The sequence below is a fragment of the Macrobrachium rosenbergii genome, chromosome 56 (genome assembly GCF_040412425.1).
Source record: "Macrobrachium rosenbergii isolate ZJJX-2024 chromosome 56, ASM4041242v1, whole genome shotgun sequence".
NCBI classification, from domain to species: domain Eukaryota; kingdom Metazoa; phylum Arthropoda; class Malacostraca; order Decapoda; family Palaemonidae; genus Macrobrachium; species Macrobrachium rosenbergii.
The window spans coordinates 23,405,941-23,433,047 of record NC_089796.1 but is presented as its reverse complement, the minus strand read 5'-3'; the positions used below and the strand labels follow the sequence as shown (position 1 = coordinate 23,433,047).

Sequence of the window (27,107 nt, the reverse complement as noted above, 5' to 3'; positions counted from 1 at the left end):
AATGTAAGTGAATTTGGGTATGTTTAATTTGCCAGATTATTAACATTGTTATATTCATCTGGCAGTGTGCTTTAATTTTCATATAAACTTGTGGTCAAGAACAGAAGCGGTCCCAGATTAATGTAGTGATAAATCTTCAGTTATGCAGGTAATTGGTCATAATAAGACATTTTCAAAAGTTATAACTTCAGGAGTCTATACTTCCGGTGGGATGGTGATCTTTTATCAGTCTTTGTGGTTGTGTGATTATTTGGGTTCCTTGGTTTATGGTGTAAGTCATTTGTTCCAAGGTTGAAGAAAAAAACCATTCAGATCAAGTCTCCCTGCAAAGGTAATAATACTAATGGATATCCTACATGAAACTAGTGTGATGCTGTTTTGATTAGGAAGGAATTCCATTCTTGTTACATCAGTGATGAAGTTTAATTTGTATCTTGTTTCCGTTTCCAATTTTTGCATAATGCTATAATGTCACAATCTTGATTATTCAATGTATTTTTGTTGTGTATATTCCGTTATTGTAAGGTAACATGAACTACTGTAAATACTGTACATATTATAACCAGTCTAGCCTTCCCTATTTTTATACTTTTTTCTTGCTGCTGTTACAATCTATGATTTGTAAATTATTACGGTTAGAATGGAACCATAATTAATTAATTGCTTATCTCTTGGAGATGTTAATTTTCATTAGACTTTAATGACTGCATTGCAGTTATTGGAGTATTGCATCTATCCTCTTCTCAGAAACTTATTTTTAGGATCAGTGACTACCCATTAATTGTAAGGGGCTAATTACAGAGAGTTTGTGATGGCACCAATATTGGTGTAATGTTTGTTTTTGTGGAGGAGTTACCCACATGCTTGGAAAATGAAATTCAAGTGATATCTTTTATGATCATGTGTTTCTTGTATGTATTTCCTTCATGAAACAGGGATGTCATACACTTTAAATACTACAAATACATAAAAAAAATCGCGTACAGCACTTGTCAAGCAGTAGTTATGTAGATAATGAAATATCAATGGTACAGTATCATTTGGATATGTGTACTGTATCTTTTTGTTATATAGAATATGTTATCAAGTCTCCAAACCAACCAACAAAAAACAGACACCCACCATTTAAAAAGAAGTGAAGCTCATACAGCGGGTAAAACACAGTTGACCTACTGTTTATTCATTGTATTGTCGTTTTTCATATGATGATCTTTTATAGTCATACTCCTCCCTTATTGTTGGTGTAATTTTTCAGATACTGGTGTGTCTGCCTGTACTTTATTAGTGTATGTTGCTAGATCATTATTGTAGGTTGACTAATTTTTTTCTTATAATAGAAACAGAGACTTTTTACAAATAGCATAAAGTAGACTTATTCTAATTCTTTTTAATACAGATAGCATAAAGTAGACTTATTCTAATTCTTTTTAATGACAAAAAATATGTTATCGTAAATTGTATAAACAATATTTGTATGAAACTGCGATGGAATCTTCTCAAGTTAAGTACAGTAACTTATAGAGTCACCGTATGAAGAAAGGTTTAATTAGAAAACATACTTCTTCATAAAGCATTTTATGTATATGCAAGGTAAGTCTCTTTTATCATAGTGAATGGAGTTATCTGTGTCATCAGGTGGATTAGGTATAAGATGTTTAATTATCCCCTTTTTTTTTACTTGGTTCATTCATAAGGCCATTTATTTTTGATTTTCATTTACCTTAAATTTTATGATTATTGCCAGTAACCTTTTTAGTTTGTTTTGATTATTGCCAGCATCCCTTTCTGGTATATGATTATTTCAGCATCCTTTAGTATTCTTTGTTTTGCTTTTAATGGCTAATTTTAAAGTTAATCATCCAGGTGTGTGCATGGGAATTTATGAAAAAAGTGCAAAAGATTAGTTTAATTTTAGGCATTTGTCAGTGGGACAGGCAAGGCGATAAAAGCAGTAAGAAAATGGCAAGAGAAACATTTCTAGCAGCTTGCAGTCACTAGACCTGCCTCTTGTAAGTGAAATTGTATACAAGAGTTAGTGCCTTTTCCTTCTTAATCATTGAGACAAAAATCTATACAGTATTCCATATAAGCTTGTGGATGAAGTTATTTTATGCCTGGTTCAAGATATGTATCTCCTTGTAATAGTTAAAAATTGGGTTCATATTCATGCCATGTACATTTTATATCAGCTAGGATAAGGCATAGTTAACTTATATGGTAGAGCAGTGTAAAGAAAAAGTTACGAATGCCTGAGGACTGTATTATGGGACACCTTACAACATAATCAGAAATCTCCAAATGCAGCAAAATGTACTGCGTCTTAGTGAGGTTTTGTGGCTACGATTCATTTCTGTTTATCTACATATTGTTCATAATTTTTTCTAATGTACTAATTTGCATGTGATCATTAGTTACTTACAGCCTAAGTAATATACTATGCCATAGTGATATGGATTTCTGTAATTATGCAAGTGCAGTTATTTTAAAATTAGTAACAGGCTCACTAGGTGTGACACAGAACAAGACATTATTGTAAAACAACTATAGTTGTAGAAGGGTGATATTTAGCCCATTTTATATGGAAAGAGGATTTTATAATATGGACTGTACTCAATTCAAAAACATGCTAGGTTGTGTGTCCTCCTTAAAATAGGATGTGTCTAATAGCTGCTATGCCTGACATGTGGCACACATTACGCATCACTCTAAAGCCAGTACAGTACTTCTGTCTTGTCATTCATCCCTAGAACTTCAACTTTATCTCTTACCAACAGTTGGTTTGAAAATTGATATTCAGAATTTAGAGAGCAAGTAAATTGTGTTAGTTTTACAGTTTAAACTAATTTTTAAAACTTCTCTCCACCGTGTATTGTTTTTTCTGTATTTTATTCATACAAGACTATTGTTTTATAAGAAGAGTTTTATGATACCGTTCAGTATATTGAAGCATTTATAAATTTATTCATATAGTGTTACAGATCTGTTCTCAGGCTAAAAATGAAGAAAGCTAAAGGTAAAGAAGTTTGACAGTTAGGTGGAAAAAGACCAAAGGAAATGGATTGAACATGAAACAAAAGAATGCACCGAGGGCCAGACTTTTATTTTCATCTTTATTGTGTACCACACAAGGCACACTGGAAGTGGCAACACCCTAAGGGGGGATGTAAGAGGAAAGTGTGAACTAAATCCACTAAAGGTGGACATTTGACTGCAGTGATTGGAATATTATACATTTTAACTGCTCATCTTTCAACTCAGGAACACTTCCAAAGAATGAAATATTGTATGAAAATGGGAGAGAAGTTACTAATTGTGACAAAAATAAGTACAGTACATATATAAATCAGTTAACAAAAGATGAATGCATATACATGTGAACAATTGATGAGAAATCACAGCAGTGGTGCATGGCACTTTTAAATAACTTTAGAGCCTATGTTAAACGTAATATCACCTTAACCTTATTACTTGGAATATTGCTCAGTTTTGATGCAGTAGTATAGGTGTATTGTCAGTAAACCTTACTTTAGTCGAAAGGATGATGGCATAATCATATTCACTTATTAATTTATGTCTGCTTTCTCAAAAAGTGCAGTGATGTCAATTCGTTCCAACAAGAATACAAGCCTTTGTCTTATTTAGGAGTATTCTGGTGTCAGCTGGAAATGGTCATTGAAGGTTAGTGACAATGTGGCTATTTGGTGACAAGTAGGTGAGTGACAGAATAATGCCTACTGTCAACAAACTCCCACTATTTTTCCACAGTCCTGTACAGATGTCTTTCTTTGGACTGCTGACTTATACAGTTCGTGTTCAATGTATTCTTTTTGACGAACGTGTGTGGGGTGGTTAGATTCTAAATTGCTCTTGAATGGTGGTTGCCTGTTTAGGTGAGTGTTCAGAAAGTGTGATTGAAAAATGTAGATTGCTATGTGAGATAGTGGTTGTGGTTGATTTATGTTACTCTTTACTTAGGATTTAGACACGTATTGTTTTGTTTGTATGGGGCTGGGATGTAGCAAGGTACCAAGCAAGGAGTCAGCTAGCTAGTCTCCCTCACAGTGGAAGAGGTAGATTATTAAGTGAGAGAAAGCCAAAAAGAGCAGTTCTCCTCAAGCTTCTTGGTCCATAAGGGCAATGTTTAGGAAAGAGAAGTCTCGAGATATGCTCTCCACTTTGGTGGAAAATGTGCTGAGCCAATAATCTTTACCAGTGCAGTATCTCACTGTGCACTAGTACATTGTTAATATTTGCATGAAGGGTCCCAGAAGGGTTGATGTAGAGGTTCACAAGTGTATTGTGATCCCTCACCTTCACAGGCTTCGCTCGAGAAAAGGACCATCCTGGACTCTTCCCATGTTAGCTTTTCTTTGGAGGTTTGATGGGAAAAGTCAGCACTGCCTTTAATTTTTTTATGATCCTTATTCTTTGGTACCAGATTATGAGGTCTAGGGGTCTGTGTGACTGAACGCCTGTTCTTGGTGTAGGGTTGGGTCCCTGTCACCCTTCTCCTTACCATGGTGATTGTTATATGCAAGGCCATACACCTGCAGATGGTGCAGATCCTAGTCTTTCTGGTTTGTGCATGGCAGCACTTGTGGCTCTTTTCCTTGACTTCCCATTGGTTCGGCAGATGCTGTACAGAGGGGAACCTAGAAATGTAAACAACAGTTCTGAATGGTTTCATTTACTTCTTGCCTTTTGGATTGGTGCTTAGATAAGGGACATTTTACACCGTGGTCCCATGAGCAGTTGTCAGGGAAGGTTGTGTCTCCCTTATAGTAGAAAGTCTTTGCCAACATGCTGCATGTTAGGGCTGAAGGGTTATATGCCTTCAAAGTCCCGTGGAGTACAAAGTTGGAGGCTTTCTCAGGAAAGGTCCTTGGGTTTGTTGCAGAGTATCATGGTGTAGGGAAGTAACCGCAATTCATGAAAATCAGATTATGTTAGTTGGGTTTACCCCTAAAAACAAGAGTGTCATTCTGGGTACCATGGTCCCCGCTTGCTGTAGAAGCTATCATGCGGAGGAATGACATGATCTCCAGACCAGTTCCTGAGAACAGCAGTGCTACACCCCATCAGGCTAATTCATCAGCTTGAGGATTGATAAATAACTTCACCATCCAGAGACTCCATGCATAAGGGGCATCCTTCCCTTCTGCAAATTTAGTATCCATGAAGTATATCACTGTAGCCTCCTACCATGTTACTTCTGGCAGACCTTGCCATCACTGGTGCATCCTCTGATAAGTAGGGGTAATGTTTAGTTATTGATTGTAAGCAAGACTTCTTGTTTGAGTTATCCATGTTTAAGGAGGAGCTTCAAGCAGTCTTTACCCAACAATCTCAGGTCTACAGAATGTGGCGACTTATTCTCTACAGCAGGGGCTTTTCAACCTGGGGTACGCCAAGGGTCAGTTAGGGGCACGCTCTCCCACGGTGTTAGGGTTGGGCCTGGTCACCCACTGACTGCATAGCCACAGGTAAATAATTATCAACAATTTTCTTTATTTTTATGGAATTCTTTGTGTTTACAATACTGTTGGTTATGTTAGGAGAGTTGTGTACTTACTTCCCTTCAGTAAGTACTTGCAACATACAATGGAATGTTTTTCTGCATTTGTTTTGTTTCTACTTTATACAAAGTGATGGGGGTACATTATTGACATTAAAAATACCCAAAATGGTACGGAGAAAAGGTTTGAAAACCCTGCTCTACAGTCTCCTCATGGTGGCACCATTCAAGCCCCTCAGAGTTAACTCATTCTCTGCAGTCTCACAGGCCCTGTTCAAGCCCCTAAGAGGCTTCACACTCAGAACTGTTTTTTTGTTAGCCTTAGCTTTGACAAAGGTTATTGGTGAGTTTTGTGGTCTTTCGTATCAAGTCCAGCATTAAGATGGTGGAAATACTGATCATTCTCATTCATCCCCAGTTTGTGATGGTAACTCAGAACCTATGAGTCCCTGACAATGGATTTGAATTTCCCTCAGAAACCTCATTGGTGACAATTCTTATTAGGTGCTTCTGTGCCAGTTGAAAATTTCCCAAACTATATGAATAGGACCTGACATTTTAGGCCCAGAGGTTGGCACCTATTTGTTATTACCACCAGGCTCAAGAAGGCATACAGGATGTCCAGTTATGGAAATGACCTTTCAGTCTGGGTAGAGTTTATAAAGTCAAGGGCATTGCCCTTCCCTCTTATTCATGAAAAACTTGTCTGTTCCACAGGTACTGAGGGCTGGGGTCTGGCACCAGCATAGGGCCTTCACCTCTTACTACCTCCTAGAATTACCTGTAGATCCTTGAACACCTTCTGCTCGGGACCCATGGTGGCTGTCCAATGTGTTCTGTGGTTAGTCAGGCTCCGTATAGACAGAAAAGCGTTTTGTGTAGGTTACATGGGATGACATAAGGCTTAGAACAAAAAGGCAAATGAATGGCCCTGCCTCTTTCTTTCCTTTCTTGAGACAATTGGAGTTGTACATGCTGGGTCTGGCCTGGTGCGGTTGAGTTGTGTAATAGTGTTCTGTTTAAGACCTTTGGTCTAAACATCCAGCATCCCCCATCTTCCCTGTAACAAGGGATGGGATTATGAAGTATTATTTTATCTTGGTCTAAGTCAGTAATGTCGCTGACTACCAACCTGTGTCTCCCATTTGTATGTGAGAGGGACAGGTTTTCTCTGAATTTTCATGGAGTAGTTTGTTCAAAAAGCATATTTCTGGCACAGGATCCTATTAGCCACAAGATCAGAGCATCTGGCTGTTCATGTACATGACCAGGAAAGTAAGGAAAATGGTCTTTTCAGTTGGGAATAGGAACAACACTAGTCAAGCTGCACAGGATGATTCTCCCACCAAAAGAGTAATTCTCCAACATGGAAGACAAAAGTTTGTATCTTTTTGGAAGAACTAGATAAACAAACATGCAGTCTCACATATGATCCCACCTAAGACCAGTCCTGCTTAGTCTGTTGCTAAAGGAAATATGAGTTTGTTGATCCTTGAGTCCTTGTTATGAAGTTTCGTGAACTGTTTTCAGCTTGTGCTTGGAATACTCCTTTATGAAAGATTTCAGGTTTGTTTATCTATGGAAAGCAAAAATTACTTGATGGTACAGGCAGTCCCGGGTTATCGGCGGGGGTTCCGTTCTTACAGCATGACGATGAGCAAAAATCACCGATAACCGAAAATCTGTTTTCTGTGCTTATCGGCGCCGATAACCAGAGATCAACACCTCTGTTAAGTATGTATCAGCACCAATACCTGATTATTGGTGGCGATAAGCGAAAGTCTGCAATTTTCGGCGTGGAAAATTGCCGATTTTCGGCGCTAGACAAGAGCCATAAAACCAGATCGCCAATAACCAGGACTGCCTGTATTGTCAGATGTCAGTGGGTTGAAGGTGTCGTAAATTGTAACTAACAGCAAGGTGAATTATATTGATCACTTTCCAGGTGTAATTATAAATGGAAAATTGATCTACCTGTTGTGTTCAAAAAGTTTAGTGACGTCATTACTTTTTGAAGCAGACTGTGCTGCAAAGAATATTTCTGTCAGTAATTGGATACGTAGTACATTATTGTAGTTCCCCTTTTTGGTTTTGGGTTTTTAGTTTGTTTTTATGTAGTTGGTTAACTTGTGTCCCTTGTCTACTGTTTTATTTTGTTTTTCCTTACTCCTGCATCATAGGAGGAACCAGAAGATACCAAGAAAGCACTCTCAGGGGTAAGTTCTAAACATAATTGCTTCGGCACATGCAAATTTCATCTCTGGCAAATTTCATCTCTGTGAGTTACTGGTTGTTACTTTTGCATGGTAGCTTGCCCACAATGCTCCATGACAGGATATACTTTCAGCATTTCTCTTCCAGAAAATATTTGCTCTCCTCCCTTTCATGCTATACAGAGTATATGGGAATTATTGCAACACCTCGTTGAATGAAATAGTACTTTACTGTTTGCATTTTCTATTTACTCGGGTACTGAAATGCAACTATATAGATATACAATGTATTCATTTTAAGGTTTTCAGAAAAAAACTGTAATTCTGCTGCTTGCATGCCAAAGCTGGTGCCTTTTTAACTAGTTGCACAATCATGTGCATGTTTGTTTATGCTAATATAATAATGCTTTCCTTGTCAAAAAAATTGTCTCGCAATGAATAGAATGTGTAGTACTACTTAAAATACAGTATTTAGTGTTGTAGCCATTATTTATGTAGATAGTGTGTGTAACTTTGTTTGTCCTATGAATTTATCCAACACATATTTTTCCAAAAGTAGTAATTTGAATAGTTTTCTATAAAAAATATGGTGGCTTGCATTAGTAAACATTTTGCTTTTAATGCTTATAAGTTAAGGGGATAGAATTTGAAGGAAAGCAAGCAGTCAAAAACATGTGACTATTTGAGATTTGCTATTTCAGCATTTCTTTTTTAGAGAATAGGACTGTTCTTAAATAAAATGAAGAACTTACTGTAGTAAAGTATGTATTTTAAGGTATGTTTATCAAGTTTGAATATAAATATATTCAACTTTTTTCATCCCTGTTTGGTTTTACATAATCAAGTTTTTGTTACTTTCCGAATGGGGAGATAAATTTGTTTTGTATAAAATTGCAGAATGTTAATTTTTAATATTACAGTTTATATTACCTAGGGAGAACTGTTGAGTTGTCATTAGTGCTAAGTAATAGCTTCTGTATGAATTAGAACACACTTGTTTATACTGTAGTTTTTTTTTTAAATAATAGTATTGAGGTTGATAATGTATTAAATATATTTTAGTGTCAACCACATCAGTAAATTATTTACTAGAAAATTATTGTACTTGTAACTGTGCACAGCAGAAGATAATCTCACTGTATGTCAGTTTAGAAATTTCCATGATGTCACTTTTGAAAATAACACTAATTTAAGAATTACATTACTGTGTTCCATTTTTAGTGTTAAGCCCATTTGGTTTTGTAGCATTTTATTACAGAAAAAATACTTGGAGAAAACATTGCTTTTACAGTGCTACCATCCTATCCTTTCAGGACCTGGTGAAGGATCTAAAAAGTGAATTGAGTGGCAAATTTGAGGATGCTGTGGTTGCACTTATGACACCTCTGCCTTTGTTCTTGGCTAGAGAATTGCACAATGCCATGTCAGGCATTGGCACCAATGAGAGGACCTTAGTTGAGATTCTTTGCACCCGAGACAATGCTTCTCTAAGGTAAGTTTGGTGATAAGCTATATACAGTACTGTAGTATAGTACTATAGTATACAGTGTAAATTGTATTTTGGTCTTTAATATAAATAGTTGAAAATATATACTGGATTGTAAGTACATACAAGGTTAGGTTTTTAAAAGGCAGGTAAATTTCCTAGAATTATATTGGAGCTACCTCCAGTTGCCTTAATAATTTTACCCTTACAATCTACTCTTTCTCTTAAAAACTTTCATAGGGCTGGCCCAAATTACTTTAGTATTCTGTTTTCACTTCATTTAAAAACAGATCCTTCAGGCAAGCCATATGAAACTAGAAATGTCACTTAATACAGTGCAGTTTCATCAAACTAATTTATATTAAAAGATCCTTGTCTCTAAAAAAAAAATTTTTTTTTTTTTTTTTTTTTCAAAATCCATAGGGCAGGTCTGTTAGCTCTTTTACGTTTTTCTTATTGATATAAAAAATTTTTACTTTTTAATACAATGAAATTAATGGTTGTAAAACAGCCACTGTAGATTTACTCCATATATGAAAGTGTAGGTTCATATGTTAGGAAAATACAAATTTCTTTTTAATTTAGTATTTTTGCCCAAAATAACACACAGTATGTACCATTTAAGTGACATTATTAACAATGTAACTCTTGAAGGATGATAAAAGATGCTTACTACCATGAATACCGCAAGAAGCTGGAAGATGATCTCCATGGAGATACATCAGGCGACTTCCGCAGGCTTTTAATTTCCATGTGTGCTTGTGCCAGAGATGAAGGGAACTGTGATCCAGCACTGGCAAAATAAAAACAGCTCGCAGATTATACAAAGCTGGTAAATTTTGTATTTGACTGATTTTTATGTTGTAGATAACAAACATTTGCAGAACAATTTTTGAGATCTTATAATTTTTTGCAATACTTGTACAAGGAAAAAAATGTTGTACAATGCAAATTTTACAGATTTAAATTTGCATATTAGTAATACACATGTTACCTCAGAATAATCTCGACATACTTTATGCAAATAATTCCAAATCATCATCATCATTGACAAAATAAATTGATTTACAGGTGAGGGTAAACTTGGTACTGATGAGGCAGAATTCAACAGAATATTATCTTCATATTCATATCCCTTGCTACGTTGTGTATTTGAAGAGTATAAGAAGATTAAAGGCAAAACATTTTTAGATGCAATCAAGTCAGAACTCTCTGGCGATTTGCAGCTTGGGATGGAAGCCCTGTGTGAGTAAAGTGGTGTGTTTTTAGGTATCACTATTATTACCTGTATAATAGTTATTTTTTTAAAAATTAAAATACTCCATAACATCTTGTAATCTAAACTATTGAGTATTGTATGTTGACATTTTCTTTGGGATAGTTGGCATAAAGCAGGTGGAAATGATTTTAAGTTTTTCCACATTATAAAACTTGGGTAGTTTAGATATACATGATATTTTATTTTAGAGAATGCAATGATTATCATTGCAAAGTTGACTTACAGTAGAAACAAGATGGTTGCCTATGCAGATTATGCTTCTGTGTGTGCATATTCCCATTTCCTGAATGTAGATCTGTAGTTGCTGATTATCATAACTGAAATTTTACTAAAATTAGTGCAGCGCTATTTATGGAGAATGTAGTTGAATTCCTGTTAAACTCTTGAGTATGATTAGTAGTTCTAAGACAGGATCCCCCTACCCATATAATTTTATTGACAGTGTTTCTCTTAAGTACTATATGTGCAATTTGCATAAAATTTAGTTTTTAGCATGGAAAAATACTGAGCTCTACTCCTCTTAAACTAAAAATTCAAAATTGGTATACTGTATCGAGAAAGACTTTCAAGGTCTTTGGAGGCCCATCTGTTCTGAGGAAATGTTTTTACTCCTTTATTTTGTCATATTTACGTTTTTATTAGGTTTAACGGTTCAGTATTCAGCAGCTGAGTCATCTAAAATTATTATAAAAATGTAAGAGAATTCCTTTAAATATCTTTTTAATCTCTGGCACTGTAATGTGACTGGCTTTATTAATATGACACTCTTGTTTTATTCGCCCATTGTGCTTGATTTATAACATTTTCATTACAGTATTCTGATTATCCTTTACAGTTGTGGTAAAGTACAAGATTATGCTGGTATTTCTAACATCTATGCCTTTTTTTTTGTGTAAGTTCATGGACAACCTTAAAATTACATGATAGGATAGTTTAATGGTTCATTCAAAGGCCATCATTCTTACAAATGTGGGACAAGACTTGAGTGATTCCTAAGAGTTGGGTTATTCAACACCAAAAGAATTTCTCTTTTGATTATAACCAGGAAATTAGACAGTAATTTATGTAAGGTAAATTACAATTATAGGTTCATACAGATCTAGCTTCCAAAACACATACATTAAGAAAAATAGCATCTAGCACCAAAACAGCAAAAATAAAGAGCACTAAATAAAAATGAAATCCGAGAATGAAACTGTGAATGAAAAAGGATGACAGAAGCAGTAAAGTAGAATACTTGACCTTGGGAAGATGATGATAACCATCCAGTGGCCCTGGAGAATTAATTGTAAAGCAGAGTGTCACATCCAGGTCAAGGTTTGCAAAGTTGGGGTCCTCAGTCTTGAACAAAGCAGGTCAGTGCAGTGGGGAATTTGTTACATGGAAGTAAGACATCATATGATGAGTGGGATTGTAGTTGATAAATGTACTCTTTATGTCTTTATAAGTAAAGACTAACAAGTTATTGCAGCTAATTTTCTGCCCAGCAATCTAAGGGAAGTCTTTTCTCGAGAACCAAGAAGGGAAAAGTACTGCTAACTTGGAAAAGGGTATTGTACTGAATTGTAATGGCATGAACTCTAGGAATCCTGAGAATATCTATCCAGTGGTGAAGCTTAATCCAACAAGTTTAGCATAGTGTTCAGTACTGTATATCAAAGATTAACTTTGCAACTTGAAAGAAATATTGTACTTTGTTTTTAATTTTAGTAACTTTTGTGCTCATACAAATACAAGAATTATAACTTCTGAGACGAGTTATAACTTGTGTTTTCAAATGACATTTTTATCATTTCAAACTTATATTATTGAGAATATGATTTCAATTTTCCAGATCACACAATAGAAAACAGAGCTGCCTTCTTTGCAAAAGAGCTGCGTGACTCCATGGCTGGCATGGGCACCAGGGATCGTGCTCTCATCCGTCTCGTTGTTTCCCGCTGTGAGATTGACATGGTCAACATCAAACAGGAGTACCATAAGCTGTTCAACAAGTCATTGGAAAAAGACATAAAGGTTAGTTCCACAAGTTTGTACAGTATCTAATCTTGTTTTGTTGATTTTTTAGTGATTCTTTGCCCCATCACCTCCTTAAAGTTTGTGCAGTTTTTGCCTTGGTTAATATTATGCTTCAGAGGTGGCTAATTCTGAAATGTATGGAAGTCAACCATGTGAAATGCTTAATAATAAAAAATCCTAACTATTGTTTTGTCTGAGAATATTTAACAGTTGGTTACAAATAATTCATACACTTCCATAGTGTATGCTTTTTAATTCTGTATGGCAATGATGATTTAAATGGCTACAATTTTCAGTGAAAAAATGTTGTAGATACTTTATTAGCCACATCTTTACCTGTAAATATTAAAATATCCATTCACTGACAAGCTCTACTGTTTAGTATTTACATACTGTAGCAAGGCTTTAAGCACAGTTGTAAGCACTGTAGGATTATTTTGTACAGTATTTTGATTAATGTACAGTAACAGTCTCCTAAAATTACTGTCCATTGAATACATGAAAGTCTGATCTAAATACACATCATTTTGTCATTATGCTGAGTTTTACAAGTGAAAATTACTTGAAATGCCTTACTGTATATACTGTAGCACAGTTTTCAAGTTTAATTCTAGTTTTTCTATATTTGCTTAGTGATTGGGATAGACTAGTTCTGTGTAAGTTTAATCCTTATAATTTTAAATTTTAAGTCGTATGATGGTAAGGTGACTACAAATAATAATAAATACAAAATCTAAGAGCAGCTGCAAAGGGTTTCTTACCGCCTATTTTTTTTATATATATTTATTTATATGATAGAAATATAGTTTCAATGAATTAAGTATTTCAAGAAAATTTAAATGATACAGGAAGTTTATGCTCTTATAGTTAGTTAGTTATAAATGATTTGTTTAACCAGACCTCTGAACTCTTTTAGGGTTCTTCTCGGGCTGGGATATGCTCTTATAGAACTAGAAGTTTTGATAACTTGAAGTTTTATTTACCCATTAAAAAGGCATTGGACAGAAATATTCAAAGCCCGAAGCTAACCTTATGTCATTTGCCTTAATTATGTCTTGCATAATCATAGCACCTTCCAAACTTTGGTTTCTGTTCAGCACTGACCTTTGTTTGCAGGTTTTTATTCTTTGCTTTGTTGCAAGCTTCCATCAGACTGGAAATGTGTCACTGCTTGTTTTAGTATAATTTTTTTGTACACTTCTTACCCTGATACTGCTTTATTTTCATTGTTGTAAACAGTGCTGAGGGCTATTTAATTTAATTATCACTGTAGAGCATTAGTAATATGCAGGACAATTTCATCAGTACTGTTTACTCCATATGTTTCTTCTGAAGTGTTTAGTAATATTTCTCCATGGACAGTCAAGAAGTTTCCATTTTTCCAAGGTATTTTTATGTATTGTTGTTTCAATATGAAAGCTTGTTCCAGTGATGTTTATAGACTACCTTTACGTTGGAGTATTCTCTGAGTGAAAGCTGGCTCAGTAAACAAGTTAAGGTGTATATGGATAGTTCCTGGGGTGGAGGAACAAGTTAAGGTGTATGTGGATAGTTCCTTGGGGTGGGGGAAGTGTCCCAGGCATTCACCTGCTAAACTTTTTTTTTATGTTGTCAAGTAAACACAGTGCTGCTCAGGATTACCTGTACTTACCCAGTTGTTTGAGCTACATCTTTGTTGTTTATGATTTTTTGTTAATGTCGCTGCAAGTTAATTACTGTGAGTAATGAAATTTGATTTTAAGAGACATCCTCGATGTGGATGTGTATGTTGTAGATTTGTCCCTCCATATCACAGCAGTTTGTGCTCTTTGCAGAGGCCATGATTGCTACACCAGACATGTCTCTCAAGCACTGGAGCCCCAAAGCTTTCTGGCCATCTGTACGATTTCCTAGAAAGCCTTGCTTGGCTTTTTCTCTGTCACACTTGGCTTCAGTCGGTGTAACCCATTTTTGCTGCTGCTGTTCTTGATACAGATGTTTCTGGCCTTGGGCAGGATCATGCTGCATATTTCTGCTACACATCCTGGGTCTTTCTAGATGCTTGCTTTGACCTCATCCTTGGCTGTGCAGGAGAGACCAAGTGAGAGGGAAATTGGTGTAAGGCTGGGAAGTTCTGTTGACCCTTATCCCCCCTCCTCCTCGTCAAGTGCATCCTGCTCTTTCACTAAACCACCTAATGACTTTTCCCAGTCTTTGGATTGATGAAGAGCTAGAAAGAAGCTTGGAAATCTTCTTTCCTTTAAGAGGTTCCTACAGACATATAATGATCACTGCCATTGTGTCTGCATGATAGATGATATGGGTAACAAGACCATCCTGACAACCGTGCACCTATACTTGATACCAGTCCCTGTTTGTTTGGACCATTTACCCTCCAGCATGGTATCATCACTTCAGTGGCTGTTTCCTCATGCATGGTACCAGTCCCACTTCAGTTAAACTGTCCATGGCATTGTTTGTGATTGTCTACCTTGTGCTTGATACAAGTCCTGGCTTGTCTGGGTCAGGATGGATACCACAGTACACTTGGTGATGGTGCTTGGATGTCTTGTTATAGACAGGGAGGTGTACTGTGCCAAGTCATTCTTCTTGTTTTCTGACTGGGCATCATTGCCTAGGTCTAAGGGCTCTGGGTGTCCTACCAGTTCAGTGAGCTTTGACCAGTTAGATGGGTGTGTCGGTCCCTTCTCAGTCTGCTATGTCATCTTAGACACAGACTGAGATTAAGAAGTAATTTTTGAAGATAATCAGGCTCATTCATGAGATCTCTGGACTCAGAGGTGTGAAATCTACCTGTAGGCACTGTGTCCTCATTTGAGTGAACTCTTACACTTGCTTTTTTTTTTATATGTTCAAGGGGTGTTGAGGAAGTTAGATTCTCTGATTTCTAGACCAGAGGATATGTTTGGCTCTAGAAAATTAAGGCTTTTTCTGGCTCTTGTAATTCAAAAGAAGCATTATACTCTTGAGGACATAGTAACCCCCCCCCCCCAGCATACACACAAGTGGATATGTTAGTCTGCGGGCTGATGAACAACCTCCCTGTTGGATTCTTGTCTCAGCAGCAGTGGAAAAAAATCCTTGTGACTCAGGACACTTTGATCCATTTTGCCGTGACCATGGGACCTTCAGTTTCTATGGTTATGAAAGCCAAGCGTTTTGGGGGTGACTTTGCTTATCAGTATTAGGGTCAGGAAGAAGCTAGACCATCTAACCACAACCAGGACTCGAGAGATTTTATTACCCTACAGGAGCGAACATAGGTGCTACTGCATCCCTTTCTGTTTTCATCTTAGTAGTAGTCCCTTCAGCCAGGTACAGGGAAGAAACAAGAAAAGGGGGGCTGTGGTAGGCAGTCCCCATTTGCTGCTGTGAGCAGTGGGTGCCACCATCGAATGAAAATGACATTGGCTTGGTGTAACCTTTAGTAGCCTCACTCCTTTTGGGTGGGTATAGATTGCCCTTTAAAGCATGGGCTGTGAGCAATGGCTCAGGGTATCTTGAAGTAAAAACTTCATCTGCACAGGTTTTTATTCTGCATTTCTCAGTCTATACTTTTTTTTTTTTTTGAAATTTATGCTTCTTAGAAAACCAGAATAAAGTTAAGAGGAAATTTTTTTTTTTTTGTGTATGTTTGTGATTAACCCTTAAACGCCTGCTGGATATCCTTACATCGACTAAAATTGTCTGTTGCGTCAAGTGGAGGTACAAAGACGTCGACTAAAAATTTCAACCTTCGTCACGATTTCGACCGTAATGGTCGAAAAACGCAATTGTAAGCTAAAAACTTTTACATTCTAGTAATATTCAATCATGTACCTTTCATCTTGCAACAAATTGGAAGTCTCTAGTACAATATTTCAATTTATAGAATTTTGAAAAAAACTTTTCCTTACGTCCGCTAGAAATTCTTTTGTCACGTTAATCGTAATGTTTGCACCGTTTTATATTAGTCGTTACATAAAGTTTTATATATGGAAATGTGTGCAATTTCATGTAGAATACAACAGAAAATAAATCATGGTTGTAGCTTTATCAGTTTTGAAATATTTTCATATAAATCTGATAACTGCCAAAATTCCAACCTTCGTCAACTTTAACTCGACTGAAATGGTCAAAAAACGCAATATAAGCTGAAACTCTTACATTCAAGGCAATATTCAGTCATGTACCTTCATTTGCAACAAACTGGAAGTCCTCTAGCACAATATTTCGATTTATGGTGAATTTCTGAAAAAAAAAAAAACTTTTTCATATGCCTGCGCGCTTAACGCGCCGAACATCTCAGAAATTCTTTAGTCATGTTGTCGTAATGTTTGCATCGTTTTACATTAGTCATTACATAAACTTTTATATATGAAAATGTGTGCAATTTCATGTAGAATACAACAGAAAATAGCTCATGGTTGTAGCTTTTATCAGTTTTGAAATATTTTCACATAAATCACGATAACTGCCAAAATTTCAACCTTCAGTCAACTTTAACTCGACCGAAATGGTCCGAAAAACGCAATTGAAAGCTAAAACTCTTGGCATTCTAGTAATATTCAATCATTTACCTTCATTTTGCAATAAATTGAAGTCTCTAGCACAATATTTCGATTTATGGTGAATTTTTTAAAAAACATTTTCCTTACGTCCACATGGTAACTCGGCCGAACATCTCAGAAATTCTTTCGTCACGTCGTCGTAATATTTGCACCGTTTTATATTAGTCGTTACATAAAGTTTTATATATAAAAATGTGCGCAATTTCATGTACAATACAACAGAAAATAACTCATGGTTGTAGCTTTTATCAGTTTTGAAATATTTTCATATAAATCATGATAAATAGAAAAATTCGACTTTGTAAACTTTAACTCGACCGAAATGGTCAAAACTGCAATTAGCTAAAACACTTACAGTCTAGTAATATTCAATCAATTAGCTTCATTTTTCAACAAACGCAAAGTCTCTAGCACAATATTTCGATTTATGGTGAATTTTGAAAAAAAACATTTTTTTACGTCCTTGCGTGTAATTCATGCATCATTTTGTGATAATATTTTCTGTGTGTTGCTTTGATCGTTCACAATTTGTTATATACCAAAATCATTGCAATTTAGTGCAATACAAAGAACAACAAAATAACCCGTTAGCTTTAACCGTTTTGCTCACAAACGATTTGTATAAATTATATAAAAATTTTTTGCACTGTCATATATTTCAATATTTATATATGATAATGATATTTTTTCATTTCTGATGGTTTGCATACTAAACTTCAGGCAATGACAAAAAAGGGAAACAAAAATGAACTCTTAATCTTAAAAACTAAAGCGTGCTGTGATTTTTTGAAAAAAACTTTTTTCGCTTTTACGCTAACTCCGAACGCCGGCATACGGGGAGACGTTTTTGTAAATAGTGGCTCAGCGTTTGGGGTTAATTGCACTGCGTGGTAAGGACCGCCGCCTACCTAGGCTCTCAAACCTATGCAATTTCTGGCTTACCTTCCAAGGTTGCTCCTAGCTCTGGCCCTGTTGGCAAAGGCACGTCCATCCTGAGAGAAAATTAAAAAGTCCTTGGGTTATCAGTGATTGCCATCTAGGCTAATAAAGTCACCTCTTAAGGTAAAGCAGGCAACTAGTGATTAGCAGCCAGTCATCAGTCTCTCCTCTGAATGAGTTTGTGCTTCAAGACTTGGTTCAGAGAGGAAACTTCATCAGAGAGAGTGTTTGCCTGTCAATGTTATACTTTCATGTTCACCTTTGGTTTTGGTTTGGGTTCCACTCAATTAGGATATGCTTTTTGTCTCAGCAGTTGGCTGATCCTGGCATCCTTGGAGGTGCATCTGATGCAGGTTCAAGATTCTTCTTGCCTTTACCATGATCTGGAGATTTTGATTAAATCAGAGAAGTCTGATCTCCAGCCCAAATGGCAGTTAAAGTTCTAAGGGATGTAGATAGATAAAGCTGCAGCAAGCTCAAGATGGCTGTAGGACAGTGCTTTCACAATTCTTTCACAGTTCGTTCTTGATTGCCCATTACTTTTGGAGGAGCTCATGCCTCCACCTTTTCTCGCTTCATTGGTGCCTGAAACAACAATGGTCTCCAACTTAAGATTCTCCATCACATCCTGCACCCCACAGTGAGGAGGTGAGGCATGATCTTAGATGGTGGGTGGAAGACAGTGATCTTAGCGAGCGAGCTTTCTCCTGGATGGCTGCTATTTTCAGACATATCAAGAGAGGATATTGGGTGTACACCTGAAGGAAAAATGTTGCTTCAGGTACATGAACTGCAAAGGAATTTTATTTGCAGATCAGTATATTAGAAATGCAAGCAGGACTTCTGGCATTGCAGGCATGTTAAGACATGTTTATGGGTCACTGTGTTGGTGTTGAGCAACACCATGGTAGTGGCATGTTTCAGGAAGTGAGCAGGAACATTATCCTTATGTCCTTACCAATCTGCAGGTTGGTGAACCACCAGTCTGTTGAGCTGTTGACTAGGTACATTTGGGTTGGAGGAGAGTAATATTGGAGCAGCTCACATTTTCATCATATGGAGAGTAAGACATGATCCTTTGTGTCCAGTTACAGCTGAGAATACTCCATCTGGCTTTGTGACACAATCATTGGGCCATACCAGTCATCTAGTAAGGATGATAACTTGGTACCCCATGCAAGAGCCTACTAGTCCTGGAAGTTGTTCCATTTCAGTTAGGAAAAATTTCTTGGTTGCCTAGGCCATAGGGTTAGGTGTCAGGAAGAGACTGGCTACCTTCTTCTTGCTGAGTGAGATCACCCTGAAGTCCATAGACACCTCTCCTAAGACCTTGATGGTTCTTCAACACGTGTAACTACCCAAGCTTCATTTGCAAAGGAAAGCATGGTAGTTTGTCTGTGAAGTGATTATAGTGGTCTGGTCTCTTCCCCTTTCTCCTCCACCTCTGTGCTACACAAGGGCAGATACACAAATGATTTAAAAGTGCCTTTTTTTCCCATAATGCACACTGATTTAACTTGATTCAGATGAATTATACAACAGAACAGAACAACCTATCCAGTGGCTATAGCCAGAGGATGCAACTCCCTCTGGCTTCCCTTTAACATGGAGAGGTGCTTAGAACATAATTGATATTGGGAGATTATGATAATAGTGGTTACCTCCTGAACTTTATCTCTTATACATTAAGCAGGAGAGACAAGTCTAATATTTCCTCTGACATTGGTATATATCAGGCTGTATAAATTACAGGAGTCCTCCATCCCCTACTCAGTTATGTGACCTAGAAGCTGACATTTCTGTGTAGTGGTGTGTAGTGATGGACTGTCCTGTTAGTCTCTTGCATATATCATGCAGATGTTGGGACATTATAGAGATCACAAACTTGAAAGTTCATGTGAAAACTTCCCACTTGATGAGTGAATCACCAAGTTTGCATATTTCATTGGAACAGACTGTAATTTGAGATTTTTATTCATAAGAGAAGTATAATTTATATTTAAAAACTTCAGTATTTTTATTACCATTGTTTTACTTGCAATATGATTATATGTACATAATACAGTATAGAAGCAGCTCTCTAAATAATATTTAAATTAAGCATGAAATTCATACAATACAGGGTGAGATGTAATCTCAAGTTGTTGTTTCAGATAAATTCCATAAGAGCAGAGATAAAAGTTATTCAAAGTGCCCATTTTTAACATGATTTTGGTATATACATTTACCATGTAATTAATAGACCAGTATCTTAAGAGTATCTTGATAGTAGTGTACATACACCTTACAGTATATGTTCACCATCTTACCTCACTCCCTGAGCTTCCATTAGCATAATGGTCATGTTAGTACAGTATTATTATAGGAAATTAGTGTTGTAGAACAGTACAGTATTATTATTATAAATTAGTTTAATAAGACCACCTGAGTGTTGTAGTTATAAATTAGATTAACGAGACCTCCAAGTCACATATCTGGACTCATAAACTTGCCCAAAGAATTTTTTAACTCCTTTCCCAGATCAATTTTACTGGAATCATTTATGGCATTTATTTTTATTTGATTAATTAAGAGCAAACAGCATAGGACTTATGAAGTAATATATATTTGGTTCTGCTCCCCCCCTTTTTTTTTTTACTATATTTTTAATATACATGGACACATGCTTCAATATAACTCTCTGAATTAAAAAGAGTTAACTGGTGCTCTGCAATATTCAAAAGTAAAACAATTTGAAAATGTAGTTGAGCTCAAAACCTGCAGGCTACACCTCCAAAACCAGCTAGTTAAGAGTGAGTTTGCACATACGTTACTACTTGATGTACCCTGTAAAATGAAAAAAAAAAGGTCTTTCAAGCTACAGGTAAAGCCTTAGCAATTAACCAGGTTGCATTCATGAACTACAACTATTGCCTTTAAACACACAAATACAGTAAACAGCATATACATAATTAGAAGCCATAGAATTGCTGTTGTACCGTAGAACAGCTTTATACCTAGCTAAAAAGCTTTTATTCAACTCAAAAGTAGCTAAAAATATATATGAGACTGTTAGTGCAACAAAGGCAATGGTAACTTTGCATATTGCTATCAGTTACTGTAAAAAATTGGTGCTGCTTGATATAAGAAGTTATAAAAAACTCTCAACTTTGCATATTGCTATCAGTTACTGTAAAAAATTGGTGCTGCTTGATATAAGAAGTTATAAAAAACTCTCATTCCTACACTTGAAGTGGAAAAGGGTAACCAAACTGAAAGCTATTAAAAATGATTTAACTTGTGATTTTCTGAAAATAGTAAAAGTTGAGTCTGCATGTGATATTACATTAGGGTGTTAAATGTGAGGTGAAAATTGGAGCAAGGTTAAGTAGTTGGACAGCTAAATAGGGATAGATCAAAGGAAAAGGATAAGTGCTACACAAGACATACTGTAAGTATTCCCCCTACAGGGGGATGGAAGCTTTATCATGTAAATCAAGACTCGAGTTCAGATTTCACCTAGGAAAAGAAGCAGCAGAATGTGAAGGAAATTGCAAACCACATTAGTACATATTTAAACCTTTAAACCACTAGCAGAAACTACAAACTGCTAAAACAACACATGAACAGCAAAACACTATTAAGTTTCATATCACATAAAATGAATTGGACTGTCATTCCAGAACACACACTAGTTATCAGATCTCTTCAACCCATATGTAATTAAGGCCTTTAATATCAAGAAATACAAGCAGGAATAATGAGGGACCTAACTGTGAGACCATGGTTCTGGAGTACTGTATATTTTGTCAAATCAGACCTAACTTTGCCTAGTAATGTTAATTATGCCAATGTTTGATGTTAATGATAATGAGAAATAAATGGTGTGAAGAGGAATAATTATTATTTACACATTGGTCAACGATGTGGTAAGTATATTCCCCTTTAACTGTTCATGAAAAGGACAAATCTAGAAACCAAATTCTACTCGATATTGCTATTATAATACAGTAGCCAGATATTATTAATGGCCAAGGGAATATTGTAATTAAAACTTGAGTGAACTAAGGTAAGTTTGACAGACACTAATGGGCAGACAGACAGACATGTACAGTAGATGGATAATCTTACACCATGCACATCTAAGCACAATGGTCTACCCTTGTACCAATATTGACAAAAACCTCCTGTCATGGGATGACAAGGCAAAGAGGATAGATGCACCAACAGACATGATTTCCCTTCAAACATACCTATTCATGATGGTCTACCTTTGCCCCCAAAGTTTTATTGGAATCCCTTCAACCATTAAAGAGTACAGCATAGTACTTGCAATGACAAGGTTAGTATGGCAGCATACTGACAGACTAATGGACAGTCTTCCTTCTTGTACATCTATGAATGTTGGTCTACCTTTACAGAAAATATGATTCAGATCCCTTTAGTCATTTAGGAGGAATTGTGAAATGTGACAGACAGATGCTCAAATGAAGGGAAAAACTATAATCTCTGACTTTATTAGGGGCCTAATCCACAATTTGGTCTGTTACCTAAATTTTTATCATTCATGTTCATTTTTAGGGGTTCTGCTATCAGCCATCCATGGTTCCTCAAACATGGTTTTTATACCTGTTTTATTTATGCAGCTTTTTAATAACATGTTCTGTCTCATAACTCTTTCTTTTTTTCATCCTTTAAATTCCTGGTAGGGCAGTTTTATCCATAGAGCAACCTACACACTTGTGCAGGACCCAAAATTTAACAAACTGTGAATGCAAATAGGTCAAACATAGGTATATATGGCCTATGAACTCTTTAAAATAGCAAGTAGGTCAAACTTAGGTATATATTTTGATTTTCTTGTTACAGTACATGCTGTTTGGCCACTTCATCTTCTGATTATGTAAATAACAGATCATACTGGTAACTAATTGCAGTTTCTAAAGTGACTTTTTGATTGAAAATAAGACTTAAATAGTTTTTAAAATAGCTGCACATATGCTAATTAAGTTAATATTGTGCTAGATTTCTTAAGATAGCTGCACATATAGTTGCAAGAAAGTAGAAAACTACTTGTAAAATTTTACCAAACATTTGCCATCATTTCAACATGCCATTCTCCTGTCTTTGCCTACTGCCCTAATAAGATCTGGTTGAATATTTTGGATGCCGTCAGCCTGCATCTTGGCTCAGTTTATTTTGTATTCATCTGCACTCCTGTATATTGTTACTGTACATAAAATAAGATAATATTCAAAATGTCCTATATTTACCTTTATTCATGTGCATTAAAATATATTATATTCAAAATGTGCTATATTTACATTCATTCATATGTATTATATTTTTAGTTATTTATGGAGGATATCTACTTTACCACCAGTTTTTTGTCCCGAGTATAATAGAATTCATGACCTTTCAGTATTTTTCGGTAATTTTTCCTATAACATATATTGTTGTTTAATCAAGAATCCATTTGTACTTCTATATCAGAGTGCTTAAGGTTTTGTTCTTGAATTTCACTACTTTGGTTTCCTACTGACTTAACATTGCATATTAAATCAATCTTCATGATGACTTTTTTTTTTTTTATTGACGGTGTTTCTTCCTTGAAATTTATTTTTGGTGTGTTCCCTGCAGTGTGGGTATTGACACTAGATATTTTTCTTGCTAGTTCATATCCTTTTAACCTGTGATTTTTCCCTTACTTTAGATATACAGTACATTTTTGTGTACATTTCTCTGCTTATTTACAAATTTATGTCACTGTACAGCATTTTATTATCTACCTTAGTACATTTGCAACTTTTACAGGGTACACACAGCTTGCCATCTTATTATTTTATTTTTCTCCATATCTAGTATATGGTGACCACTGCAGCTTTTAGTTCTTGTCCCGCCAAAAAGTCGACAGTGACCATCTTTTTCCCAACTTAGCACAATATCAGTGTCTTAAATAGCTACCATAATGTTTGTAATTTGTTTAGTAGCTTTTGCAGTGTTGTGTGATTTGACATTAGAATGTTCTTCTAGGTTGTCACCCTAGTCACTATAGTTTCTTCCAATTTGGAGGCCATTCTCTCTTCTTTTCAAAGCTTTATCTAATTTCTGTCAGTTATTCTTGTCTAGTTTCATTTCAGTAAGCTCCGATATATCTTGCATCATACTCTACTGTATTGACTTCAGTCAACATATTTGAGAGTGCATTCTCATTGGCCTGTAGTTCCAGGATATGCAACATAGCACAAGCTAAATTTGTCTATTTCAGTGATGTATCATACATGCTGTATTTGCACTTCAGTCACAGTGCTTGAAGGCACCACTGCAAAGAAACATCACATTGGATCTAGTCTTTTCTCATTTGCCATGTTACACTATCACTGCTTGAGTAGATTAACTTTCTGGTTTTCTGAAGCAATTCAACATATTTTGTCTGTAGAGTACTGTTGTCATCACTTTTCAGTTGTCCTAAGCTCATTTATTTAGTACATTTTTCTTCTAATTATTGACATAAAGGTAGGCAGTTTTCCCTAACTTCCCCTACGTACAGAATATTTTCAGATGTTTGTATAATGCTGGCTTTCAGATGCATGATTTTACCTAAGATGGAACCAGAACTATAGTCTGTCAACCTTATAGCACCATTCTTGGAGGGTAAAGTGTTTACAGTTTACATGGTGGAATAGCTGGTTTGACACCACAGTATGTGGGAAAAATATAAATTTACATGAAATCTTATCATATTAAAACAATGCATTTACATATATATATGGTGTACTGTCAAAACCAGAATTTAAGAGGGTTAAGACTGAGTTCAAAGAAAAACTTACAAGAAATAGTCTTGCAGCATGCACTGTGTCTTGAAAGAGAGAGAAGTCACACATGGCTATAGGCAATGTCACTTTTTATTTGTAGCCATTTATTCATACCCTGCAAGTCTTAACCAGGTCTTAAGATGGACTATTTTTCTTCTGATCATTGTACTACAAATGAGCATTCTAGTCAGAGGTGATTGAAAGTGCACGAGGCTTCTAACAGACTGTTTGCATGAGAATGTTTTTTTCATGAGGGTAGGAAATTCCTTTACCATAACATTCGGTTCATCTTCATTGGTACTAGCCATGCTGTAATTAATACTACATGTAGTGTAGTTTGTACAAATTGAGCACTTAGCTTATTTCTTTTTATTTCAATAGCTTTGGTGTTAGAATAGTCACAAAGCATTGTATCTTGAAAAGGCAAATTAAATTCAGTGTCATCCTCTGTATGCATACAATTTTGAAAGTTTTGGAATTTTTAAAAATGAATATGATAATGGTTCTGCACGGAGATTTTAGGAAGAACTTTAGAGCAGCACTACTTTTCAACAGCATTGGCATTATATACAGGAATGCTTTTTAACACACATTTGTGTTTTTCAGGGTGACACCTCAGGAGATTACAAGAAAATGCTACTTGCGCTTATTGAGGGCTGATAAAGTACCTGTTGTAATTTTATGTCCTCCTGCCTTGCCGTACACAATCTTAATAGTGTCCACCTTTTTTTTTTTTTTTTTGTTACCTCAGAGTGATGTTTCCGGAGACTTCAAGAACCTCCTCGTTGGCATGGTTGAAAACTAGGCACACCAAGGCCACTTTAGAAGCAAACTCACATTGGTGTGGATTATGAGAAACAGAACTATTTTTATTTTTAAATTCATGTTGACTTACCTTCCAGTGTACAGTACATTACTTTTCATATTGCTTTAGGTTTTTTTTATCACATTAAGTGAACAAGATCAATTTCCATCCTCATGTGCAACATAAATTTAGCAGCAGTGCCAAAGAATTTTGTAGCAGTTTTTTGTCTTTGGAAAAGTAATTTGCCCATATAGTTTTATAAAGAAATGTCAATGTATTATGTACTTTTATAAAAAAAAAATACATTTACCTATTTTTATTTTGAAAAAGTTCAGATCTTAAAAACTTTTGTTATAAGAATTGTTTACTAATATAGAATAATATTTCTATGGAGCCTGTAGTATTCAATGTATAGTTTAGAGTTGAGCAACTGAGGTTTCACACAATGGAGCTCTGAAGTAATGGTTACCCTGATAATTCTTATTAACTTTAATAAAGATTTTGTATATCCAAGCCTTCCTATACACCTACACAAACCTCAACCCTAATTTTCAATAGTATATATACTGGTATTTTTCTAAAAAATTTGTACCTAACATTTACATCTTTTACTTATGAGCAACTACTGCCTGTAACAATACAGTATAGTACTTTTACTGTCTTACATTCTTCTAAGCTGTCAAAATTGGAAATTTAAACATAGATGTGCAGATTCATGTTTTATACTTCTATGATGATAGTGTTAGGTTCCTGATCATCAAGATAACCTTTTGTATAGGTGTAAGAGACAGGATAAATATACAGTAGTCTAAAAATTGTGGTTTTATTTGTGATGCATTATCCTTTCAATTTTTTTTTTAAACTGGCATTGTTGGTATAATATTATTTACAACTCTCTATCTGATGCAACTTTTACAGTTATCCAAGAATTGAATTACTGTAGGAGATCATTCGTGTCAAGCTAATACCACCAAATTTTTAAAGTAACTTGTATTTTAACTAACTATACAAACCTGAGGTCTTTTACATAAGGAAGACTTACTTCTCAATGGGAGGATTCTGAGTAAGCTTCTGAAATGACTGGGAGTTTGCCGCACCTGGGACTCGAACTTCCTGGTCATGTAAAAGCAAAGGAAGAAGACCATCCTTTTGACATGTTGAACAGAAGTGTGAATGACTGGTTCTTGAACAGAAGTGTGAATGACTGGTTATGTTTAATGGTTAGACTTCTGGACCTTTCGAATTAATGTGTCTGTGTGTGTGTGTAACACTGCTTCGAAAAAGGCTTGGATGAACCCAGAGCATTGGAGACAATAAAAATAGATACCCAATGGGTTTGTTTTATCATCAGCCCTCCCTCCCCTTGCTAGAGAGAGGGGAGGACTCGCATCTATTAATCTATCTAAGATTACAGACAGGGTGCCCCGTTATGCAGGCTCACCTGCATGACCTGCCCAACCAGCATGTGACGGATGGCTATTCGTCTCTCTGCGGGAAAGGAGAGATA

General features: G+C 35.8%; 1 pseudogene across 1 annotated transcript in view; it reads left to right on the top strand.

Moving 5' to 3' along the window:
* The window catches only part of LOC136836756 (annexin-B12-like), a 55,864-nt pseudogene extending 29,449 nt beyond the window's left edge, over positions 1 to 26,415 (top strand). Inside the window, exons 5-10 of the transcript XR_010852464.1 lie at positions 7,696 to 7,731; positions 9,042 to 9,220; positions 9,869 to 10,046; positions 10,286 to 10,459; positions 12,328 to 12,509; positions 25,547 to 26,415. The product of XR_010852464.1 is annotated as an annexin-B12-like (transcript). The remainder of the gene's footprint in view (positions 1 to 7,695; positions 7,732 to 9,041; positions 9,221 to 9,868; positions 10,047 to 10,285; positions 10,460 to 12,327; positions 12,510 to 25,546) is intronic.
* Positions 26,416 to 27,107: the final 692 nt, after the last annotated feature.